Below are 25,686 nucleotides of genomic sequence, written 5' to 3'. Positions count from 1 at the left end.
TATTGAAGGTCACGAGTTCGAACCTTGAGAAAGACAAAAAAAATCTCATTTTTTAGCATAAATGATCTAACAATAAAATAGAGATGTGAATTGATATATTTTCAAATTTAGAATAGACATGTGAATCTAAACATCTATATAATATATTAAATCTGAAGCGGCAAATTATATCATGACATCTATATAATATATTAAATCTGAACTGACGGATTATATCACGACAAATGCTAACAATTCTATTTTATTAGTGCCCCATCATCCCATAATCCTATTTGGCAACTCTAAAATTCTTTTTCAAATTTCAAATAGAAAAAAATAATATTTATTCTCTATTAAAGGTCACGAGTTCAAACCTTGACAAAGACAAAAAAAATCTCATTTTTTTGCAAAACTGATCTAACACTAAAATAGACACGTGAGTTGATATATCTTAAAATTTAGAATATAAATGTCAATCTAAACATCTATATATAACATATTTAATCTGAAGCGACGGGTTATATCAGGACATCTATCTATATAATATATTAAATCTGGAACGACGAATTATATCACGACCCATGCTAACAATTAGATTTTATTAGTGCCACATCATCCCATAATCCTATGCGACACCTATAAAACTCATTTCCAATTTTCAAATAGAAAATTATAATATTTATCCTCGAATGAAAGTCACGAGTTCGAACATTGAGAAAGACAATAAAAAACTCATTTTTAGCATAAATGATATATCACTAAAATACACATGTGAATTGATATATTTTGAAATTTAGAATAAACATTTGAATCTAAACATCTATATAATATATTAAATCTGAAGCGACGAATTATATTATGACATTTATATAATATATTAAATCTGAAGTGACGCATTATATCACGACAAATGCTAACTATTCTATTTTATTAGTGCCACATCATTCCATAATCCTATGTGACACCTATAAAACTCATTTTTCAATTTTCAAATAGAAAAATATAATATTTATTCTCTAGTAAAGGTCACGAGTTCGAACCTTGACAAAGACGAAAAAAATCTCATTTTTTAGCATAAATGATCTAACACTAAAATAGACATTTGAATTGATATATTTTCAAATTTAGAATAGACATGTGAATCTAAACATCTATATAATATTTTTAAATCAGAAGGGACGGATTATATCATGACATCCATCTAATTAATATATTAAATCTGAAGCGACAGATTATATCATAACATCTATCTATATAATATATTAAATCTGAAGCGAAGTATTACATCATGACACATGCTAACAATTAGATTTTATTAGTGCCACATCATCCCATAATCCTATGTGGCACCTCAAAACTCATTTTCAATTTTCAAATAGAAAAATATAATTTTTGTTCTCTATTGAAGGTCATGATGTTAAACCTTGACAAAGACAAAAAAAATCTCATTTTTTAGCATAAATGATCTAACACTAAAATAGACATGTGAAGTGATATATTTTCAAATTTAGAATAGACATGTGAATCTAAACATCTATATAATATATTAAATCTAAAGTGATAGATTATATCACGACATCTATCTATATAATATATTAAATCTGAAGAGACGGATTATATCACGCCAAATGCTAACAATTCTATTTTATTAGTGCCACATCATCCCATAATCTTATGTGGCATCTCTAAAACTCATTTCAATTTTCAAATAAAAATATATAATATTTATTCTCTAGTAAAGGTCACGAGTTCGAACCTTGACAAAGACGAAAAAAATATCATTTTTTAGAATAGACATGTGAATCTAAACATCTATTTAATATATTAAATCTGAAGCGACAAATTATATCATGACATCTATATAATATATTAAATCTGAACTGACGGATTATATCACGACAAATGCTGACAATTATATTTTATTAGTTCCCCATCATCCCATAATCCTATTTGGCAACTCTAAAACTCTTTTTCAAATTTCAAATAGAAAAAAATAATATTTATTCTCTATTAAAGGTCACGAGTTCAAACCTTGACAAAGACAAAAAAAATCTCATTTTTTTGCAAAACTGATCTAACACTAAAATAGACATGTGAGTTGATATATTTTAAAATTTAGAATATAAATTTGAATCTAAACATCAATATAATATATTTAATCTGAAGCGACGGGTTATATGAGGACATCTATCTATATAATATATTAAATCTGAAGCAACTGATTACATCACGACACATGCTAACAATTAGATTTTATTAGTGCCACATCATCCCATAATCCTATGGGGCACCTCTAAAACTCATTTCCAATTTTCAAATAGAAAAATATAATATTTATCTTCGAATGAAAGTCACGAGTTCGAACATTGAGAAAGACAATAAAAAACTCATTTTTAGCATAAAGGATATATCACTAAAATACACATGTGAATTGATATATTTTGAAATTTAAAGTAGACATGTGAGTCTAAACATCTATATAATATATTAAATCTGAAGCGACGAATTATATCATGACATTTATATAATATATTAAATCTGAAGTGACGCACTATATCACGAGAAATGCTAACTATTCTTTTTTATTAGTGCCACATCATCCCATAATCCTATGTGGCACCTATAAAACTCATTTTCAATTTTCAAATAGAAAAATATAATATTCATTCTCTAGTAAAGGTCACGAGTTCGAACCTTGACAAAGACGAAAAAAATCTCATTTTTTAGCATAAATGATCTAACACTAAAATAGACATTTGAATTGATATATTTTCAAATTTAAAATAGACATGTGAATCTCAACATCTATATAATATTTTTAAATCTGAAGCGACGGATTATATCATGACATCCATCTAAATAATATATAAAATCTGAAGCGACAGATTGTATCATGACATCTATCTATATAATATATTAAATCTGAAGCGAAGGATTACATCACGACACATGCTAACATTAAGATTTTATTAGTGCCACATCATCCCATAATCCTATGTGGCACCTCTAAAACTCATTTTCAAATTTGAAATAGAAAAATAAAAATTTTATTCTCTATTGAAGGTCATGATGTTAAACCTTGACAAAGACAAAAAAAATCTCATTTTTTAGCATAAATGATCTAACACTAAAATAGACATGTGAAGTGATATATTTTCAAATTTAGAATAGACATGTGACTCTAAATATCTATATAATATATTAAATCTAAAGTGATAGATTATATCACGACATCTATCTATATAATATATTAAATCTGAAGGGACGGATTATATCACGCCAATTGCTAACAATTTTATTTTATTAGTGCCACATCATCCCATAATCCTATGTGGCATCTCTAAAACTCATTTCTGTTTTCAAATAGAAATATATAATATTTATTCCATATTGAAGGTTACGAGTTTGAACCTTGAGAAAGACAAAAAAATATCATTTTTTAGCATAAATGATCTAACAATAAAATAGAGATGTGAATTGATATATTTTCAAATTTAGAATAGACATATGAATCTAAACATCTATATAATATATTAAATATGAAGCGACAAATTATATCATGACATATATATATTATATTAAATCTGAACCGACGGATTATATCACAACAAATGCTAACAATTCTATTTTATTAGTGCCCCATCATCCCATAATCCTATGTGGCTCCTCTAAAACTCTTTTTCAAAATTCAAATTGAAAAAAATAATATTTATTCTCTAATGAATGTCACGAGTTCGAACCTTGAGAAAGACGAAAAAAATCTCATTTTTTAGCATAAATGATCTAACACTAAAATAGACATGTGAATTGATATATTTTCAAATTTAGAATAGACATGTGATTCTAAACATCTATATAATATATTAAATCTCAAGCGACGGATTATATCATGACATCCATCTATAAAATATATTAAATCTGAAGCGACAAATTATATCATGACATCTATCTATATATTATATTAAATCTGAAGCGACGGATTACATCACGACACATGCTAACAATTAGATTTTATTAGTGCCACATCATCCCATATTCCTAAGTGGCATCTCTAAAACTCATTTTCAATTTTCAAATTGAAAAATAGAATATTTATTCTCTATTGAAGGTCACGATATTGAACCTTGACAAAGACTAAAAAAATCTCATTTTTTAGCATAAATGATCTAACACTAAAATAGACATGTGAAGTGATATATTTTCAAATTTAGAATAGACATGTGAATCTAAACATCTATATAATATAATAAATTTAAAGCGACAAATTATATCATGACATATATATTTATAATATATTAAATCTGAAGAGACGGATTATATCACGCCAAATGCTAACAATTCTATTTTATTAGTGCCACATCATCCCATAATCCTATGTGGCATCTCTAAAACTCATTTCAATTTTCAAATAGAAAAATATAATATTTATTCTCTATTGAAGGTCACGAGTTCGAACCTTGAGGAAGACAAAAAAAATCTCATTTTTTAGCATAAATGATCTAACAATAAAATAGACATGTGAATTGATATATTTTCAAATTTAGAATAGACATGTGAATCTAAACATCTATATAATATATTTAATCTGAAACGACGGGTTATATTATGATATCTATCTATATAATATATTAAATCGGAAAGGACGGATTATATCACGAGACATGCTTACAATTCTATTTTATTAGTGTCACATAATCCCATAATCCTATGTGGCACCTCTAAATCTCATTTTCAATTTTCATATAGAAAAATATAATATTTATTCTCTAATGAATGTCACGAGTTCGAACCTTCGGAAAGACGAAAAAAATCTCATTTTTTAGCATAAATGATCTAACACTAAAATAGACATGTGAATTGATATATTTTCAAATTTAAATATACATGTATATATAAACATCTATATAATATATTAAATCTGAAGCGACGGATTATATCATGACAAATGCTAACAATTCTAATTTATTAGTGTCACATCATCCCATAATCCTATGTGGCACCTCTAAATCTCATTTTCAATTTTCAAATAGTAAAATACAATATTTATTCTCTATTAAAGGTCACGAGTTCGAACCTTGACAAAGACGAAAAAAATCTCATTTTTTAGCATAAATGATCTAACACTAAAATAGACATATGAAGTGATATATTTTCAAATTTAGAATAGACATGTGAATCTAAACATCTATATAATATATTAAATCTGAAGAGACGGATTATAGCATTACATCTATCTATATAATATATTAAATCTGATGAGACGGATTATATCACGACAAATGCTAAGAATTCTATTTTATTAGTGCCACATCATCCCATAATCCTATGTGGCACCTCTAAAACTCATTTTCAATTTTCAAATAGAAAAATATAATATTTATTCTCTTTTGACGGTCACGAGTTTGAACCTTGACAAAGACAAAAAAAATCTCGTTTTTTAGCATAACTGATCTATAACTAAAATAGACATGTGAATTGATATATTTTCAAATTTAGAATAGTAATGTGAATCTAAACCTGTATATAATATATTAAATCTGGAGCGACATATTATATCATGACATCTATCTATATAATTTATTAAACCTAGAGCGAAGAATTATATCATGACACATCCTAACAATTCTATTTTATTAAAGCCACATCATCCCGTAATCCAATGTGGCATCTCTAAAACTCATTTTCAATTTTAAAATAAAAATATATAATATTTATTCTCTATTAAAGATCACGAGTTCGAACCCTGACAAAGACCAAAAAAATCTCATTTTTTAGCATAAATGATCTAACACTAAAACAGACATGTGAATTGATATATTTTCAAATTTATAATAGACATGTGAATCTAAACATCTATATAATATATTAAATCTGAAGCGACGATCTATATCATGACACATGCTAACAATTCAATTTTATTAATGCGGCATCATTCCATAATCCTATGTGGCACCTCTAAAACTCATTTTCAATTTTAAAATATAAAAATATATAATTTATACTCCATTGAAGGTCACGAGTTTACACCTTGCAAGAGACAAAAAAAAATTTCATTTTTTAAAATAAATGATCTAACACTAAAATAGACATGCGAATTGATATATTTTCAAATTTAGAATAGACATGTCAATCTAGACAACTATATAATATATTAAATCTAAAGCGACGGATTATATCATGACACATGCTAACAGTTCTATTTTATAAGTGCGACATCATCCAATAATCCTATGTGGCACCTCTAAAACTCATTTTCAATTTTCAAATAATAAAATATAATATTTATTCTCTTTTGAAGGCCACGAGTTTGAACCTTGACAAAGACAAAAAAAATCTCATTTTTTAGCATAACTGATCTAACACTAAAATAGACATGTGAATTGATATATGTTCAAATTTAAAATAGACATGTGAATCTAAACCTCTATATAATATATTAAATTTGAAGCGACAGATTAAATCCCGACACATGCTAACAATTCTATTTTATTAGTGACACGTGATCCCATAATCCTATTTGTCACCTCTAAAACTCATTTTCAATTTTTAAATAGAAAAATATAATATTTATTCTCTATTGAAGGTCACGGGTTCGAACCTTGAGAAAGAGGAAAGAAATCTCATTTTTTAGCATAAATGATCTAACACTAAAATAGACATGTGAGTTGATATATTTTGAATTTTAGAATAGACATGTGATCTAAATCTCTATAAAATATATTAAATCTGAAGCGACGGATTATATCATGACATCTATATATATAATTTATTAAATCTGAAGCAAAGAATTATATCACGACACATGCTAACAATTCTATTTTATTAAAGCCACATCATCCCGTAATCCTATGTGGCACCTCTAAAACTCATTTTCAATTTTCAAATAAAGAAATATAGACAACTATATAATATTTTCAAATTTAGAATAGACATGTCAATCTAGACAACTATATAATATATTAAATCTAAAGCGACGGATTATATCATGACACATGCTAACAGTTCTATTTTATAAGTGCGACATCATCCAATAATCCTACGTGGCACCTCTAAAACTCATTTTCAATTTTCAAATAATAAAATATAATATTTATTCTCTTTTGAAGGTCACGAGTTCGAACCCTGACAAAGACGAAAAAAAACTCATTTTTTAGCATAAATGATCTTACACTGAAATAGACATGTGAATTGATATATTTTCAAATTTAAAATAGACATGTGATTCTAAACATCTATATAATATATTAAATCTGAAGCGACGGATTATAGCATGACACATGCTAACAATTCTATTTTATTAATGCAGCATCATTCCATAATCCTATGTGGCACCTCTAAAACTCATTTTCAAATTTTAAATCTAAAAATATATAATTTATACTCTATTGAAGGTCACGAGTTTACACCTTGCAAGAGACAAAAAAAATCTCATTTTTAAACATAAATGATCTAACACTAAAATAGACATGTGAATTGATATATTTTCAAATTTAGAAGAGACATGTGAATCTAAACATCTATATTTTATATTAAATCTGAAGAGATGGATTAAATCATGAAATCTATTTATATAATATTTTAAATCTGAACCGACGGATTATATCACAACACATGCTAACAATTCAATTTTATTAGTGCCACGTCATCCCATAATCCTATGTGGGACTTCTAAAAGTCATTTACAATTTTGAAATAGAAAAATATAATATTTATTTTCTATTGAAGGTCACGAGTTGGAACCTTGACAAACATGAAAAAAATCTCATTTTTTAGCATAAATTATCTAACACTAAAATAGACATGTGAATTGATATATTTTCAAATTTAGAATAAACATGTCAATCTAGACAACTATATAATGTATTAAATCTAGAGCGACGAATTATATCTGTAATATCCCATATTCCCTTAAATGGTCAATTAGTTGTCAGTTGAGACCAATTGAGTTCCCATGTAAACTATCTATTATCATTTGTAACAATTGGAGCCCCTATGTGCTCTAAATGTTGTCAATTGGGACCAATAAAGTAACCACTGAACTCTGAAGGGATTAATTATTAATAAAAGAGAGGACATTTTTGGTAACATTAGTAATTGGTCAATTGGTACTGGAAGATGAAATATCAATTGGGATATTTTGTTACTACCTAATATTATAATATATATATATATATATATATATATATATATATATATATATATATATATATATATATATATATATAAAGTATATGTTATAATTGTGTGGTGTAGAAAGAAAGAAGGAGATAAAGATAAGAAGAAGTAGGTAAGAGAGTAAGAGAGAGTTATCAGAAAGGAAAAAAAAAGAAAGAAAGAGGAAGAGGAAGAGGAAAGAGAAAGAGGAAGAAGAGAAGAAAATGAAGGAAGGAAGAAGAAGAGAAAGCCATGGAAACATTCACCACCATCATCATGTCATCTTCTTCATCATCTTCTTCTCACCATCTTCATCAATCAGGAGGTGAGTTCTAGTTAGAAACTCTAGGTTTCTAGAAAAGTTAGGGTTGTAGAATGTTAGACAAATCATGATAATCCAGGCTATATAATGATTATGTTCTTGCTCTTGTTGATTTCCATGAACATGTGCTTTGTTGTGTTCTTATATTGGTTATGATAACATGATTTGTTATGGTTGTGGTGAAATGATTGGTTGTGATTATGACCTTGAAAATCCTTGTGATTGTGAGCTTGAAATCCTTGATTTATATGTGTATGAGAACATGTAATATGATGGGTTGTTGTTGAAAAAAAAGTGTTGGAAATTTGTAGAAATGAAATGACAGAGGAAAGTAGTGTTTGTGAAGTGGGGAAAAATGAAAATGTGAGTGGATCAATCGATTGGCCTCTGTGAACCAATCGATTGATTGCCTTTGATTTAGGAGAAAACTAGAAGGTGAAATTTTTGAGAGAAATTCTCATTCAATCGATTGATTCATTTGATCAATCTATTGACATCAATTAATTACTTGATGAATTAAAATATGTCACCAATGGGGTTCAAACCCGGGACCTCCTTGGAATTGTACAAGCCTTACCACTAGGCCAATGATGTTGTTGTGGAATACGTGTGCAATGGATAAATATTAATTTAAATCTTGATTAAGATAGATTAATGAATTGATTGAGTGGTATAACTCCATTTTGGACACGGACGGATGCGTTAGAAAGATAACGTAAAGGACTATTGTTATTGTTCCATGTTATAAAATATTATGTGATTTATAAATGCCATGAATTATATCATGATGAAAATTAAATATTGTTGTTATGTGGAAGGTGAAGTAACATGATTAAAAACCTTACAAAGATGAGTGAGGAAACCTAGGAGAATAACGTGATTAATAACTTAGAAATATGATCTAGGTTATGGAACATGTGTGATATATGTATGAGAATACGGTATTCATTCGTACGACGCTTATGTGAGGTCGTGGACGAATTGTTGCCATGATTGAGAATGAGACGCATTGTATGGAACATGCCATGTTATTATTTGTGTATTATGGTGAATGAAGTCACCTATGATTGATGAATTTGTTATGGTTCGTGGAACCGATGATTATGGAACCGATCATGTATTCAGAATGTGTGTTTTTTGTGGTGGTACACATCTCTATTGGTATGCTTAGATGAGTAAGCATTGGGATATGGGACCAATGATTCGAGCCTTAATTGGGTTTGAGCCCCAACCATGGCGGACATGGGGGAAAGGTGGACACCAAAGTGGGATAAGGCCCATACGGTGAAAGAGACTCAAAGTGGGTAAAGTCTCATACGAGTGATGGTTCTCAAAGTGGTTTTAAGTCCCATAGGGGAACCGGATATCCACCGCGAAAGTCGAATCATACGAACATGCATGAACCGGGCCTGGCTTAGACGTAAGTCCGTTTGGGAATTGATGCGTCGTGATCTGAATAATGACCGTGGTTTAGTTGTGAGAACTCAGATGCATGTTGCCATACAATTGCGAGATAGTTTCCCCATCGCTCAAGTCTTCGTCCCCTTGTTGACTTGAGATGGATATGAGTTGAACATTGATTAGAAACCCTGTAGAGCCGAGTGGACCCATAGGATAGGAGAACTCACTGAGATTATTATCTCATCCCATTATTGTTGTTATTTTTCAGGTAATCCTTACAGGTTGAGTCTTGAGAAGCTGTTTATGGATGTTTCAAGGGATGCTATTTAGCATGATCTTCCGTTATGGAGTAGTGTGCAATGAAGATATTGCACATAGTTCTTAGATTTTTATTGTTTAGGCATTATTGTATAACAAGTTCCATTGATGTTTTTAGTTTGGACATGTATATATATTGATGCCATTAAGCACTTATGTTGGAATAGTACCAATTATTAACACTTGTATGATATTATTCTAGATATATATTATACGGGTTGTTACAATATCATGACACATGCTAACAGTTCTATTTTATAAGTGCGACATCATCCCATATTAAATCTGAAGCGACAGATTATATCCCGACCCATGCTAACAATTCTATTTTATTAGTGACACGTGATCTCATAATCCTATTTGTCACCTCTAAAACTCATTTTCAATTTTTAAATAGAAAAATATAATATTTATTCTCTATTGAATGTCACGGGTTCGGACCTTGAGAAAGACTAAAAAAATCTCATTTTTAAGCATAAATGATCTAACACTAAAATAGACATGTGAGTTGATATATTTTAAAATTTAGAATAGACATGTGATCTAAACATCTATATAATATATTAAATCTGAAGCGACGGATTATATCATGACATTTATCTATATAATTTATTAAATCTTAACCGAAGAATTATATCACGGCACATGCTAACAATTCTATTTTATTAAAGCCACATCATCCCGTAATCCTATGTGGCACCTCTAAAACTCATTTTCAATTTTCAAATAGAAAAATGTAATATTTACTCTCTATTGAAGGTCACGAGCTCGAACCCTGACATAGGCGAAAATAATCTCATTTTTTAGCCTTAATTATCTAACACTAAAACAGACATGTGAATTGATATATTTTCAAATTTAGAATGGACATGTGAATCTAAACATCTATATAATATATTAAATCTGAAGCGACGAATTATATCATGACACATGCTAACAATTCTATTTTATTAATGCGACATCATTCCATAATCCAATGTGGCACCTCTAAAACTCATTTTCAATTTTCAAATATAAAAATATATAATTTATACTCTATTGAAGGTCACGAGTTTACACCTATTGAACTTTGACAAACGTGAAAAAAATCTCATTTATTAACATAAATGATCTAACACTAAAATATACATGTGAATTGATATACTTTCAAATTTAGAATAGACATGTGAATCTAGATAACTATATAGTATATTAAATCTGAAGCGAAGAATTATATCATGACACATGCTAACAGTTCTATTTTATTAGTGCGACATCATCCCATAATCCTATGTGGCACCTCTAAAACTCATTTTCAATTTTCAAATATAAAAATATAATATTAATTCTTTTTTGAAGGTCACGAGTTTGAACCTTGACAAAGACAAAAAAAAATCTTATTTTTAGCATTACTGATCTAACACTAAAATAGATATGTGAATTGATCTATTTTCAAATTTAAAATAGATATGTGAATCTAAACCTCTATATAATATTTTAAATCTGAAGTGACGGATTGTATCACGACACATGCTAACAATTCTTTTTTATTAGTGACACGTGATCCTATAATCCTATTTGTAACCTCTAAAACTCATTCTCAATTTTTAAATAGAAAAATATAATATTTATTCTTTATTGAAGGTCATGGGTTCGAACCTTAAGAAGGATGAAAAAATCACTTTTTTTAGCATAAATAATCTAACACAAAAATAGACATGTGAGTTGATATATTTTGAAATTTAGAATAGACATGTGATCTAAACATCTATATAATATATTAAATCTGAAGCGACAGATTATATCATGACATCTATCTATATAATATATTAAATCTGAAGCGACGAATTATATCACAACACATGCTAAGAATTCTATTTTATTAAAGTCACATCATCCTGTAATCCTATGTGGCACCTCTAAAACTCATTTTCAATTTTCAAATAGAAAAATATAACATTTATTCTCTTTTGAAGGTCACGAGTTCGAACCCTGACAAAGACGAAAAAATCTCATTTTTTAGCATAAATGATCTAACACTAAAATAGACATGTGAATTGTTATATTTTCAAATCTAGAATAGACTTGTGAATCTAAACATCTATATAATATATTAAATCTTAAGCGACAGATTATATCATGACACATGCTAACAATTCTGTTTTATTAATGCGGCATCATACCATAATCCTATGTGGCACCTCCAAGACTCATTTTCAATTTCAAATAGAAAAATATAATATTTTATCTCTATTGAAGGCAGGAGTTTTGAACCTTGACAAAGACAAAAAAAAAACTCATTTTTTAGCATAAATGATAGAACACTAAAATAGACATGTGGGTTGATATATTTTAAAATTTAGAGTAGACATGTGATCTAAACATCTATATAATATATAAAATCTGAAGCGACGGATTATATCATGACATTTATCTATATAATTTATTAAATCTGAAGCGAAGAATTATATCACGACACATGCTAACAATTCTATTTTATTAAAGCCACATCATCCCGTAATCCTATGTGGCACCTCTAAAACTCATTTTCAATTTTCAAATAGAAAATGTAATATTTACTCTCTATTGAAGGTCACGAGCTCGAACCCTGACATAGGCGAAAATAATCTCATTTTTAGCCTTAATTATCTAACACTAAAACAGACATGTGAATTGATATATTTTCAAATTTAGAATAGACATGTGAATCTAAACATCTATCTAATATATTAAATCTGAAGCGACGAATTATATCATGACACATGCTAACAATTCTATTTTATTAATGCGACATCATTCCATAATCCAATGTGGCACCTCTAAAACTCATTTTCAATTTTCAAATATAAAAATATATAATTTATACTCTATTGAAGGTCACGAGTTTACACCTATTGAACTTTGACAAACGTGAAAAAAATCTCATTTTTTAGCATAAATGATCTAACACTAAAATATACATGTGAATTGATATACTTTCAAATTTAGAATAGACATGTGAATCTAGATAACTATATAGTATATTAAATCTGAAGCGAAGAATTATATCATGACACATGCTAACAGTTCTATTTTATTAGTGCGACATCATCCCATAATCCTATGTGGCACCTCTAAAACTCATTTTCAATTTTCAAATAGAAAAATATAATATTAATTCTTTTTTGAAGGTCACGAGTTTGAACCTTGACAAAGACAAAAAAAAATCTTATTTTTAGCATTACTGATCTAACACTAAAATAGATATGTGAATTGATATATTTTCAAATTTAAAATAGATATGTGAATCTAAACCTCTATATAATATTTTAAATCTGAAGTGACGGATTGTATCACGACACATGCTAACAATTCTTTTTTATTAGTGACACGTGATCCTATAATCCTATTTGTAACCTCTAAAACTCATTCTCAATTTTTAAATAGAAAAATATAATATTTATTCTCTATTGAAGGTCATGGGTTCGAACCTTGAGAAAGATGAAAAAATCTCATTTTTTAGCATAAATAATCTAACACAAAAATAGACATGTGAGTTGATATATTTTGAAATTTAGAATAGACATGTGATCTAAACATCTATATAATATATTAAATCTGAAGCGACAGATTATATCATGACATCTATCTATATAATATATTAAATCTGAAGCGACGAATTATATCACAACACATGCTAAGAATTCTATTTTATTAAAGTCACATCATCCTGTAATCCTATGTGGCACCTCTAAAACTCATTTTCAATTTTCAAATAGAAAAATATAATATTTATTCTCTTTTGAAGGTCACGAGTTCGAACCCTGACAAAGACGAAAAAATCTCATTTTTTAGCATAAATGATCTAACACTAAAATAGACATGTGAATTGTTATATTTTCAAATTTAGAATAGACTTGTGAATCTAAACATCTATATAATATATTAAATCTTAAGCGACAGATTATATCATGACACATGCTAACAATTCTGTTTTATTAATGCGGCATCATACCATAATCCTATGTGGCACCTCCAAGACTCATTTTCAATTTCAAATAGAAAATATAATATTTTATCTCTATTGAAGGCAGGAGTTTTGAACCTTGACAAAGACAAAAAAAAATAATTCATTTTTTAGCATAAATGATAGAACACTAAAATAGACATGTGGGTTGATATATTTTAAAATTTAGAGTAGACATGTGATCTAAACATCTATATAATATATTAAATCTGAAGCGACGGATTATATCATGACATTTATCTATATAATTTATTAAATCTGAAGCGAAGAATTATATCACGACACATGCTAACAATTCTATTTTATTAAAGCCACATCATCCCGTAATCCTATGTGGCACCTCTAAAACTCATTTTCAATTTTCAAATAGAAAAATGTAATATTTACTCTCTATTGAAGGTCACGAGCTCGAACCCTGACATAGGCGAAAATAATCTCATTTTTTAGCCTTAATTATCTAACACTAAAACAGACATGTGAATTGATATATTTTCAAATTTAGAATAGACATGTGAATCTAAACATCTATATAATATATTAAATCTGAAGCGACGAATTATATCATGACACATGCTAACAATTCTATTTTATTAATGCGACATCATTCCATAATCCAATGTGGCACCTCTAAAACTCATTTTCAATTTTCAAATATAAAAATATATAATTTATACTCTATTGAAGGTCACGAGTTTACACCTATTGAACCTTGACAAACATGAAAAAAATCTCATTTTTTAGCATAAATGATCTAACACTAAAATATACATGTGAATTGATATACTTTCAAATTTAGAATAGACATGTGAATCTAGATAACTATATAGTATATTAAATCTGAAGCGACGAATTATATCATGACACATGCTAACAGTTCTATTTTATTAGTGCGACATCATCCCATAATCCTATGTGGCACCTCTAAAACTCATTTTCAATTTTCAAATAGAAAAATATAATATTAATTCTTTTTTGAAGGTCACGAGTTTGAACCTTGACAAAGACAAAAAAAAATCTTATTTTTAGCATTACTGATCTAACACTAAAATAGATATGTGAATTGATATATTTTCAAATTTAAAATAGATATGTGAATCTAAACCTCTATATAATATTTTAAATCTGAAGTGACGGATTGTATCACGACACATGCTAACAATTCTTTTTTATTAGTGACACGTGATCCTATAATCCTATTTGTAACCTCTAAAACTCATTCTCAATTTTTAAATAGAAAAATATAATATTTATTCTCTATTGAAGGTCATGGGTTCGAACCTTGAGAAAGATGAAAAAATCTCATTTTTTAGCATAAATAATCTAACACAAAAATAGACATGTGAGTTGATATATTTTGAAATTTAGAATAGACATGTGATCTAAACATCTATATAATATATTAAATCTGAAGCGACAGATTATATCATGACATCTATCTATATAATATATTAAATCTGAAGCGACGAATTATATCACAACACATGCTAAGAATTCTATTTTATTAAAGTCACATCATCCTGTAATCCTATGTGGCACCTCTAAAACTCATTTTCAATTTTCAAATAGAAAAATATAATATTTATTCTCTTTTGAAGGTCACGAGTTCGAACCCTGACAAAGACGAAAAAATCTCATTTTTTAGCATAAATGATCTAACACTAAAATAGACATGTGAATTGTTATATTTTCAAATTTAGAATAGACTTGTGAATCTAAACATCTATATAATATATTAAATCTTAAGCGACAGATTATATCATGACACATGCTAACAATTCTGTTTTATTAATGCGGCATCATACCATAATCCTATGTGGCACCTCCAAGACTCATTTTCAATTTCAAATAGAAAAATATAATATTTTATCTCTATTGAAGGCAGGAGTTTTGAACCTTGACAAAGCCAAAAAAAAACTCATTTTTTAGCATAAATGATAGAACACTAAAATAGACATGTGGGTTGATATATTTTAAAATTTAGAGTAGACATGTGATCTAAACATCTATATAATATATTAAATCTGAAGCGACGGATTATATCATGACATTTATCTATATAATTTATTAAATCTGAAGCGAAGAATTATATCACGACACATGCTAACAATTCTATTTTATTAAAGCCACATCATCCCGTAATCCTATGTGGCACCTCTAAAACTCATTTTCAATTTTCAAATAGAAAAATGTAATATTTACTCTCTATTGAAGGTCACGAGCTCGAACCCTGACATAGGCGAAAATAATCTCATTTTTTAGCCTTAATTATCTAACACTAAAACAGACATGTGAATTGATATATTTTCAAATTTAGAATAGACATGTGAATCTAAACATCTATATAATATATTAAATCTGAAGCGACGAATTATATCATGACACATGCTAACAATTCTATTTTATTAATGCGACATCATTCCATAATCCAATGTGGCACCTCTAAAACTCATTTTCAATTTTCAAATATAAAAATATATAATTTATACTCTATTGAAGGTCACGAGTTTACACCTATTGAACTTTGACAAACATGAAAAAAATCTCATTTTTTAGCATAAATGATCTAACACTAAAATATACATGTGAATTGATATACTTTCAAATTTAGAATAGACATGTGAATCTAGATAACTATATAATATATTAAATCTGAAGCGACGAATTATATCATGACACATGCTAACAGTTCTATTTTATTAGTGCGACATCATCCCATAATCCTATGTGGCACCTCTAAAACTCATTTTCAATTTTCAAATAGAAAAATATAATATTAATTCTTTTTTGAAGGTCACGAGTTTGAACCTTGACAAAGACAAAAAAAAATCTTATTTTTAGCATTACTGATCTAACACTAAAATAGATATGTGAATTGATATATTTTCAAATTTAAAATAGATATGTGAATCTAGACCTCTATATAATATTTTAAATCTGAAGTGACGGATTGTATCACGACACATGCTAACAATTCTTTTTTATTAGTGACACGTGATCCTATAATCCTATTTGTAACCTCTAAAACTCATTCTCAATTTTTAAATAGAAAAATATAATATTTATTCTCTATTGAAGGTCATGGGTTCGAACCTTGAGAAAGATGAAAAAATCTCATTTTTTAGCATAAATAATCTAACACAAAAATAGACATGTGAGTTGATATATTTTGAAATTTAGAATAGACATGTGATCTAAACATCTATATAATATATTAAATCTGAAGCGACAGATTATATCATGACATCTATCTATATAATATATTAAATCTGAAGCGACGAATTATATCACAACACATGCTAAGAATTCTATTTTATTAAAGTCACATCATCCTGTAATCCTATGTGGCACCTCTAAAAATCATTTTCAATTTTCAAATAGAAAAATATAATATTTATTCTCTTTTGAAGGTCACGAGTTCGAACCCTAACAAAGACGAAAAAATCTCATTTTTTAGCATAAATGATCTAACACTAAAATAGACATGTGAATTGTTATATTTTCAAATTTAGAATAGACTTGTGAATCTAAACATCTATATAATATATTAAATCTTAAGCGACAGATTATATCATGACACATGCTAACAATTCTGTTTTATTAATGCGGCATCATACCATAATCCTATGTGGCACCTCCAAGACTCATTTTCAATTTCAAATAGAAAAATATAATATTTTATCTCTATTGAAGGCAGGAGTTTTGAACCTTGACAAAGCCAAAAAAAAAACTCATTTTTTAGCATAAATGATAGAACACTAAAATAGACATGTGGGTTGATATATTTTAAAATTAGAGTAGACATGTGATCTAAACATCTATATAATATATTAAATCTGAAGCGACGGATTATATCATGACATTTATCTATATAATTTATTAAATCTGAAGCGAAGAATTATATCACGACACATGCTAACAATTCTATTTTATTAAAGCCACATCATCCCGTAATCCTATGTGGCACCTCTAAAACTCATTTTCAATTTTCAAATAGAAAAATGTAATATTTACTCTCTATTGAAGGTCACGAGCTCGAACCCTGACATAGGCGAAAATAATCTCATTTTTTAGCCTTAATTATCTAACACTAAAACAGACATGTGAATTGATATATTTTCAAATTTAGAATAGACATGTGAATCTAAACATCTATATAATATATTAAATCTGAAGCGACGAATTATATCATGACACATGCTAACAATTCTATTTTATTAATGCGACATCATTCCATAATCCAATGTGGCACCTCTAAAACTCATTTTCAATTTTCAAATATAAAAATATATAATTTATACTCTATTGAAGGTCACGAGTTTACACCTATTGAACTTTGACAAACATGAAAAAAATCTCATTTTTTAGCATAAATGATCTAACACTAAAATATACATGTGAATTGATATACTTTCAAATTTAGAATAGACATGTGAATCTAGATAACTATATAATATATTAAATCTGAAGCGACGAATTATATCATGACACATGCTAACAGTTCTATTTTATTAGTGCGACATCATCCCATAATCCTATGTGGCACCTCTAAAACTCATTTTCAATTTTCAAATAGAAAAATATAATATTAATTCTTTTTTGAAGGTCACGAGTTTGAACCTTGACAAAGACAAAAAAAATCTTATTTTTAGCATTACTGATCTAACACTAAAATAGATATGTGAATTGATATATTTTCAAATTTAAAATAGATATGTGAATCTAGACCTCTATATAATATTTTAAATCTGAAGTGACGGATTGTATCACGACACATGCTAACAATTCTTTTTTATTAGTGACACGTGATCCTATAATCCTATTTGTAACCTCTAAAACTCATTCTCAATTTTTAAATAGAAAAATATAATATTTATTCTCTATTGAAGGTCATGGGTTCGAACCTTGAGAAAGATGAAAAAATCTCATTTTTTAGCATAAATAATCTAACACAAAAATAGACATGTGAGTTGATATATTTTGAAATTTAGAATAGACATGTGATCTAAACATCTATATAATATATTAAATCTGAAGCGACAGATTATATCATGACATCTATCTATATAATATATTAAATCTGAAGCGACGAATTATATCACAACACATGCTAAGAATTCTATTTTATTAAAGTCACATCATCCTGTAATCCTATGTGGCACCTCTAAAAATCATTTTCAATTTTCAAATAGAAAAATATAATATTTATTCTCTTTTGAAGGTCACGAGTTCGAACCCTAACAAAGACGAAAAAATCTCATTTTTTAGCATAAATGATCTAACACTAAAATAGACATGTGAATTGTTATATTTTCAAATTTAGAATAGACTTGTGAATCTAAACATCTATATAATATATTAAATCTTAAGCGACAGATTATATCATGACACATGCTAACAATTCTGTTTTATTAATGCGGCATCATACCATAATCCTATGTGGCACCTCCAAGACTCATTTTCAATTTCAAATAGAAAAATATAATATTTTATCTCTATTGAAGGCAGGAGTTTTGAACCTTGACAAAGCAAAAAAAAAACTCATTTTTTAGCATAAATGATAGAACACTAAAATAGACATGTGGGTTGATATATTTTAAAAATTAGAGTAGACATGTGATCTAAACATCTATATAATATATTAAATCTGAAGCGACGGATTATATCATGACATTTATCTATATAATTTATTAAATCTGAAGCGAAGAATTATATCACGACACATGCTAACAATTCTATTTTATTAAAGCCACATCATCCCGTAATCCTATGTGGCACCTCTAAAACTCATTTTCAATTTTCAAATAGAAAAATGTAATATTTACTCTCTATTGAAGGTCACGAGCTCGAACCCTGACATAGGCGAAAATAATCTCATTTTTTAGCCTTAATTATCTAACACTAAAACAGACATGTGAATTGATATATTTTCAAATTTAGAATAGACATGTGAATCTAAACATCTATATAATATATTAAATCTGAAGCGACGAATTATATCATGACACATGCTAACAATTCTATTTTATTAATGCGGCATCATTCCATAATCCAATGTGGCACCTCTAAAACTCATTTTCAATTTTCAAATATAAAAATATATAATTTATACTCTATTGAAGGTCACGAGTTTACACCTATTGAACTTTGACAAACATGAAAAAAATCTCATTTTTTAGCATAAATGATCTAACACTAAAATATACATGTGAATTGATATACTTTCAAATTTAGAATAGACATGTGAATCTAGATAACTATATAATATATTAAATCTGAAGCGACGAATTATATCATGACACATGCTAACAGTTCTATTTTATTAGTGCGACATCATCCCATAATCCTATGTGGCACCTCTAAAACTCATTTTCAATTTTCAAATAGAAAAATATAATATTAATTCTTTTTTGAAGGTCACGAGTTTGAACCTTGACAAAGACAAAAAAAAATCTTATTTTTAGCATTACTGATCTAACACTAAAATAGATATGTGAATTGATATATTTTCAAATTTAAAATAGATATGTGAATCTAGACCTCTATATAATATTTTAAATCTGAAGTGACGGATTGTATCACGACACATGCTAACAATTCTTTTTTATTAGTGACACGTGATCCTATAATCCTATTTGTAACCTCTAAAACTCATTCTCAATTTTTAAATAGAAAAATATAATATTTATTCTCTATTGAAGGTCATGGGTTCGAACCTTGAGAAAGATGAAAAAATCTCATTTTTTAGCATAAATAATCTAACACAAAAATAGACATGTGAGTTGATATATTTTGAAATTTAGAATAGACATGTGATCTAAACATCTATATAATATATTAAATCTGAAGCGACAGATTATATCATGACATCTATCTATATAATATATTAAATCTGAAGCGACGAATTATATCACAACACATGCTAAGAATTCTATTTTATTAAAGTCACATCATCCTGTAATCCTATGTGGCACCTCTAAAAATCATTTTCAATTTTCAAATAGAAAAATATAATATTTATTCTCTTTTGAAGGTCACGAGTTCGAACCCTAACAAAGACGAAAAAATCTCATTTTTTAGCATAAATGATCTAACACTAAAATAGACATGTGAATTGTTATATTTTCAAATTTAGAATAGACTTGTGAATCTAAACATCTATATAATATATTAAATCTTAAGCGACAGATTATATCATGACACATGCTAACAAATCTGTTTTATTAATGCGGCATCATACCATAATCCTATGTGGCACCTCCAAGACTCATTTTCAATTTCAAATAGAAAAATATAATATTTTATCTCTATTGAAGGCAGGAGTTTTGAACCTTGACAAAGCCAAAAAAAAAACTCATTTTTTAGCATAAATGATAGAACACTAAAATAGACATGTGGGTTGATATATTTTAAAAATTAGAGTAGACATGTGATCTAAACATCTATATAATATATTAAATCTGAAGCGACGGATTATATCATGACATTTATCTATATAATTTATTAAATCTGAAGCGAAGAATTATATCACGACACATGCTAACAATTCTATTTTATTAAAGCCACATCATCCCGTAATCCTATGTGGCACCTCTAAAACTCATTTTCAATTTTCAAATAGAAAAATGTAATATTTACTCTCTATTGAAGGTCACGAGCTCGAACCCTGACATAGGCGAAAATAATCTCATTTTTAGCCTTAATTATCTAACACTAAAACAGACATGTGAATTGATATATTTTCAAATTTAGAATAGACATGTGAATCTAAACATCTATATAATATATTAAATCTGAAGCGACGAATTATATCATGACACATGCTAACAATTCTATTTTATTAATGCGGCATCATTCCATAATCCAATGTGGCACCTCTAAAACTCATTTTCAATTTTCAAATATAAAAATATATAATTTATACTCTATTGAAGGTCACGAGTTTACACCTATTGAACTTTGAAAAACATGAAAAAAATCTCATTTTTTAGCATAAATGATCTAACACTAAAATATACATGTGAATTGATATACTTTCAAATTTAGAATAGACATGTGAATCTAGATAACTATATAATATATTAAATCTGAAGCGACGAATTATATCATGACACATGCTAACAGTTCTATCTTATTAGTGCGACATCATCCCATAATCCTATGTGGCACCTCTAAAACTCATTTTCAATTTTCAAAAAGAAAAATATAATATTAATTCTTTTTTGAAGGTCACGAGTTTGAACCTTGACAAAGACAAAAAAAAATCTTATTTTTAGCATTACTGATCTAACACTAAAATAGATATGTGAATTGATATATTTTCAAATTTAAAATAGATATGTGAATCTAGACCTCTATATAATATTTTAAATCTGAAGTGACGGATTGTATCACGACACATGCTAACAATTCTTTTTTATTAGTGACACGTGATCCTATAATCCTATTTGTAACCTCTAAAACTCATTCTCAATTTTTAAATAGAAAAATATAATATTTATTCTCTATTGAAGGTCATGGGTTCGAACCTTGAGAAAGATGAAAAAATCTCATTTTTTAGCATAAATAATCTAACACAAAAATAGACATGTGAGTTGATATATTTTGAAATTTAGAATAGACATGTGATCTAAACATCTATATAATATATTAAATCTGAAGCGACAGATTATATCATGACATCTATCTATATAATATATTAAATCTGAAGCGACGAATTATATCACAACACATGCTAAGAATTCTATTTTATTAAAGTCACATCATCCTGTAATCCTATGTGGCACCTCTAAAACTCATTTTCAATTTTCAAATAGAAAAATATAATATTTATTCTCTTTTGAAGGTCACGAGTTCGAACCCTGACAAAGACGAAAAAATCTCATTTTTTAGCATAAATGATCTAACACTAAAATAGACATGTGAATTGTTATATTTTCAAATTTAGAATAGACTTGTGAATCTAAACATCTATATAATATATTAAATCTTAAGCGACAAATTATATCATGACACATGCTAACAATTTGTTTTATTAATGCGGCATCATACCATAATCCTATGTGGCACCTCCAAGACTCATTTTCAATTTCAAATAGAAAAATATAATATTTTATCCCTATTGAAGGCAGGAGTTTTGAACCTTGACAAAGACAAAAAAAAACTCATTTTTTAGCATAAATGATAGAACACTAAAATAGACATGTGGGTTGATATATTTTAAAATTTAGAGTAGACATGTGATCTAAACATCTATATAATATATTAAATCTGAAGCGACGGATTATATCATGACATTTATCTATATAATTTATTAAATCTGAAGCGAAGAATTATATCACGACACATGCTAACAATTCTATTTTATTAAAGCCACATCATCCCGTAATCCTATGTGGCACCTCTAAAACTCATTTTCAATTTTCAAATAGAAAAATGTAATATTTACTCTCTATTGAAGGTCACGAGCTCGAACCCTGACATAGGCGAAAATAATCTCATTTTTTAGCCTTAATTATCTAACACTAAAACAGACATGTGAATTGATATATTTTCAAATTTAGAATAGACATGTGAATCTAAACATCTATATAATATATTAAATCTGAAGCGACGAATTATATCATGACACATGCTAACAATTCTATTTTATTAATGCGGCATCATTCCATAATCCAATGTGGCACCTCTAAAACTCATTTTCAATTTTCAAATATAAAAATATATAATTTATACTCTATTGAAGGTCACGAGTTTACACCTATTGAACTTTGACAAACATGAAAAAAATCTCATTTTTTAGCATAAATGATCTAACACTAAAATATACATGTGAATTGATATACTTTCAAATTTAGAATAGACATGTGAATCTAGATAACTATATAATATATTAAATCTGAAGCGACGAATTATATCATGACACATGCTAACAGTTCTATTTTATTAGTGCGACATCATCCCATAATCCTATGTGGCACCTCTAAAACTCATTTTCAATTTTCAAATAGAAAAATATAATATTAATTCTTTTTTGAAGGTCACGAGTTTGAACCTTGACAAAGACAAAAAAAAATCTTATTTTTAGCATTACTGATCTAACACTAAAATAGATATGTGAATTGATATATTTTCAAATTTAAAATAGATATGTGAATCTAGACCTCTATATAATATTTTAAATCTGAAGTGACGGATTGTATCACGACACATGCTAACAATTCTTTTTTATTAGTGACACGTGATCCTATAATCCTATTTGTAACCTCTAAAACTCATTCTCAATTTTTAAATAGAAAAATATAATATTTATTCTCTATTGAAGGTCATGGGTTCGAACCTTGAGAAAGATGAAAAAATCTCATTTTTTAGCATAAATAATCTAACACAAAAATAGACATGTGAGTTGATATATTTTGAAATTTAGAATAGACATGTGATCTAAACATCTATATAATATATTAAATCTGAAGCGACAGATTATATCATGACATCTATCTATATAATATATTAAATCTGAAGCGACGAATTATATCACAACACATGCTAAGAATTCTATTTTATTAAAGTCACATCATCCTGTAATCCTATGTGGCACCTCTAAAAATCATTTTCAATTTTCAAATAGAAAAATATAATATTTATTCTCTTTTGAAGGTCACGAGTTCGAACCCTAACAAAGACGAAAAAATCTCATTTTTTAGCATAAATGATCTAACACTAAAATAGACATGTGAATTGTTATATTTTCAAATTTAGAATAGACTTGTGAATCTAAACATCTATATAATATATTAAATCTTAAGCGACAATTATATCATGACACATGCTAACAATTCTGTTTTATTAATGCGGCATCATACCATAATCCTATGTGGCACCTCCAAGACTCATTTTCAATTTCAAATAGAAAAATATAATATTTTATCTCTATTGAAGGCAGGAGTTTTGAACCTTGACAAAGCCAAAAAAAAAACTCATTTTTTAGCATAAATGATAGAACACTAAAATAGACATGTGGGTTGATATATTTTAAAAATTAGAGTAGACATGTGATCTAAACATCTATATAATATATTAAATCTGAAGCGACGGATTATATCATGACATTTATCTATATAATTTATTAAATCTGAAGCGAAGAATTATATCACGACACATGCTAACAATTCTATTTTATTAAAGCCACATCATCCCGTAATCCTATGTGGCACCTCTAAAACTCATTTTCAATTTTCAAATAGAAAAATGTAATATTTACTCTCTATTGAAGGTCACGAGCTCGAACCCTGACATAGGCGAAAATAATCTCATTTTTTAGCCTTAATTATCTAACACTAAAACAGACATGTGAATTGATATATTTTCAAATTTAGAATAGACATGTGAATCTAAACATCTATATAATATATTAAATCTGAAGCGACGAATTATATCATGACACATGCTAACAATTCTATTTTATTAATGCGGCATCATTCCATAATCCAATGTGGCACCTCTAAAACTCATTTTCAATTTTCAAATATAA

The sequence above is a fragment of the Lathyrus oleraceus genome, chromosome 1 (assembly GCF_024323335.1).
Source record: "Lathyrus oleraceus cultivar Zhongwan6 chromosome 1, CAAS_Psat_ZW6_1.0, whole genome shotgun sequence".
Classification (NCBI taxonomy): Eukaryota; Viridiplantae; Streptophyta; class Magnoliopsida; order Fabales; family Fabaceae; genus Lathyrus; species Lathyrus oleraceus.
The sequence above is the reverse complement of the archived record's forward strand: the minus strand, read 5'-3'. Positions refer to the sequence as shown.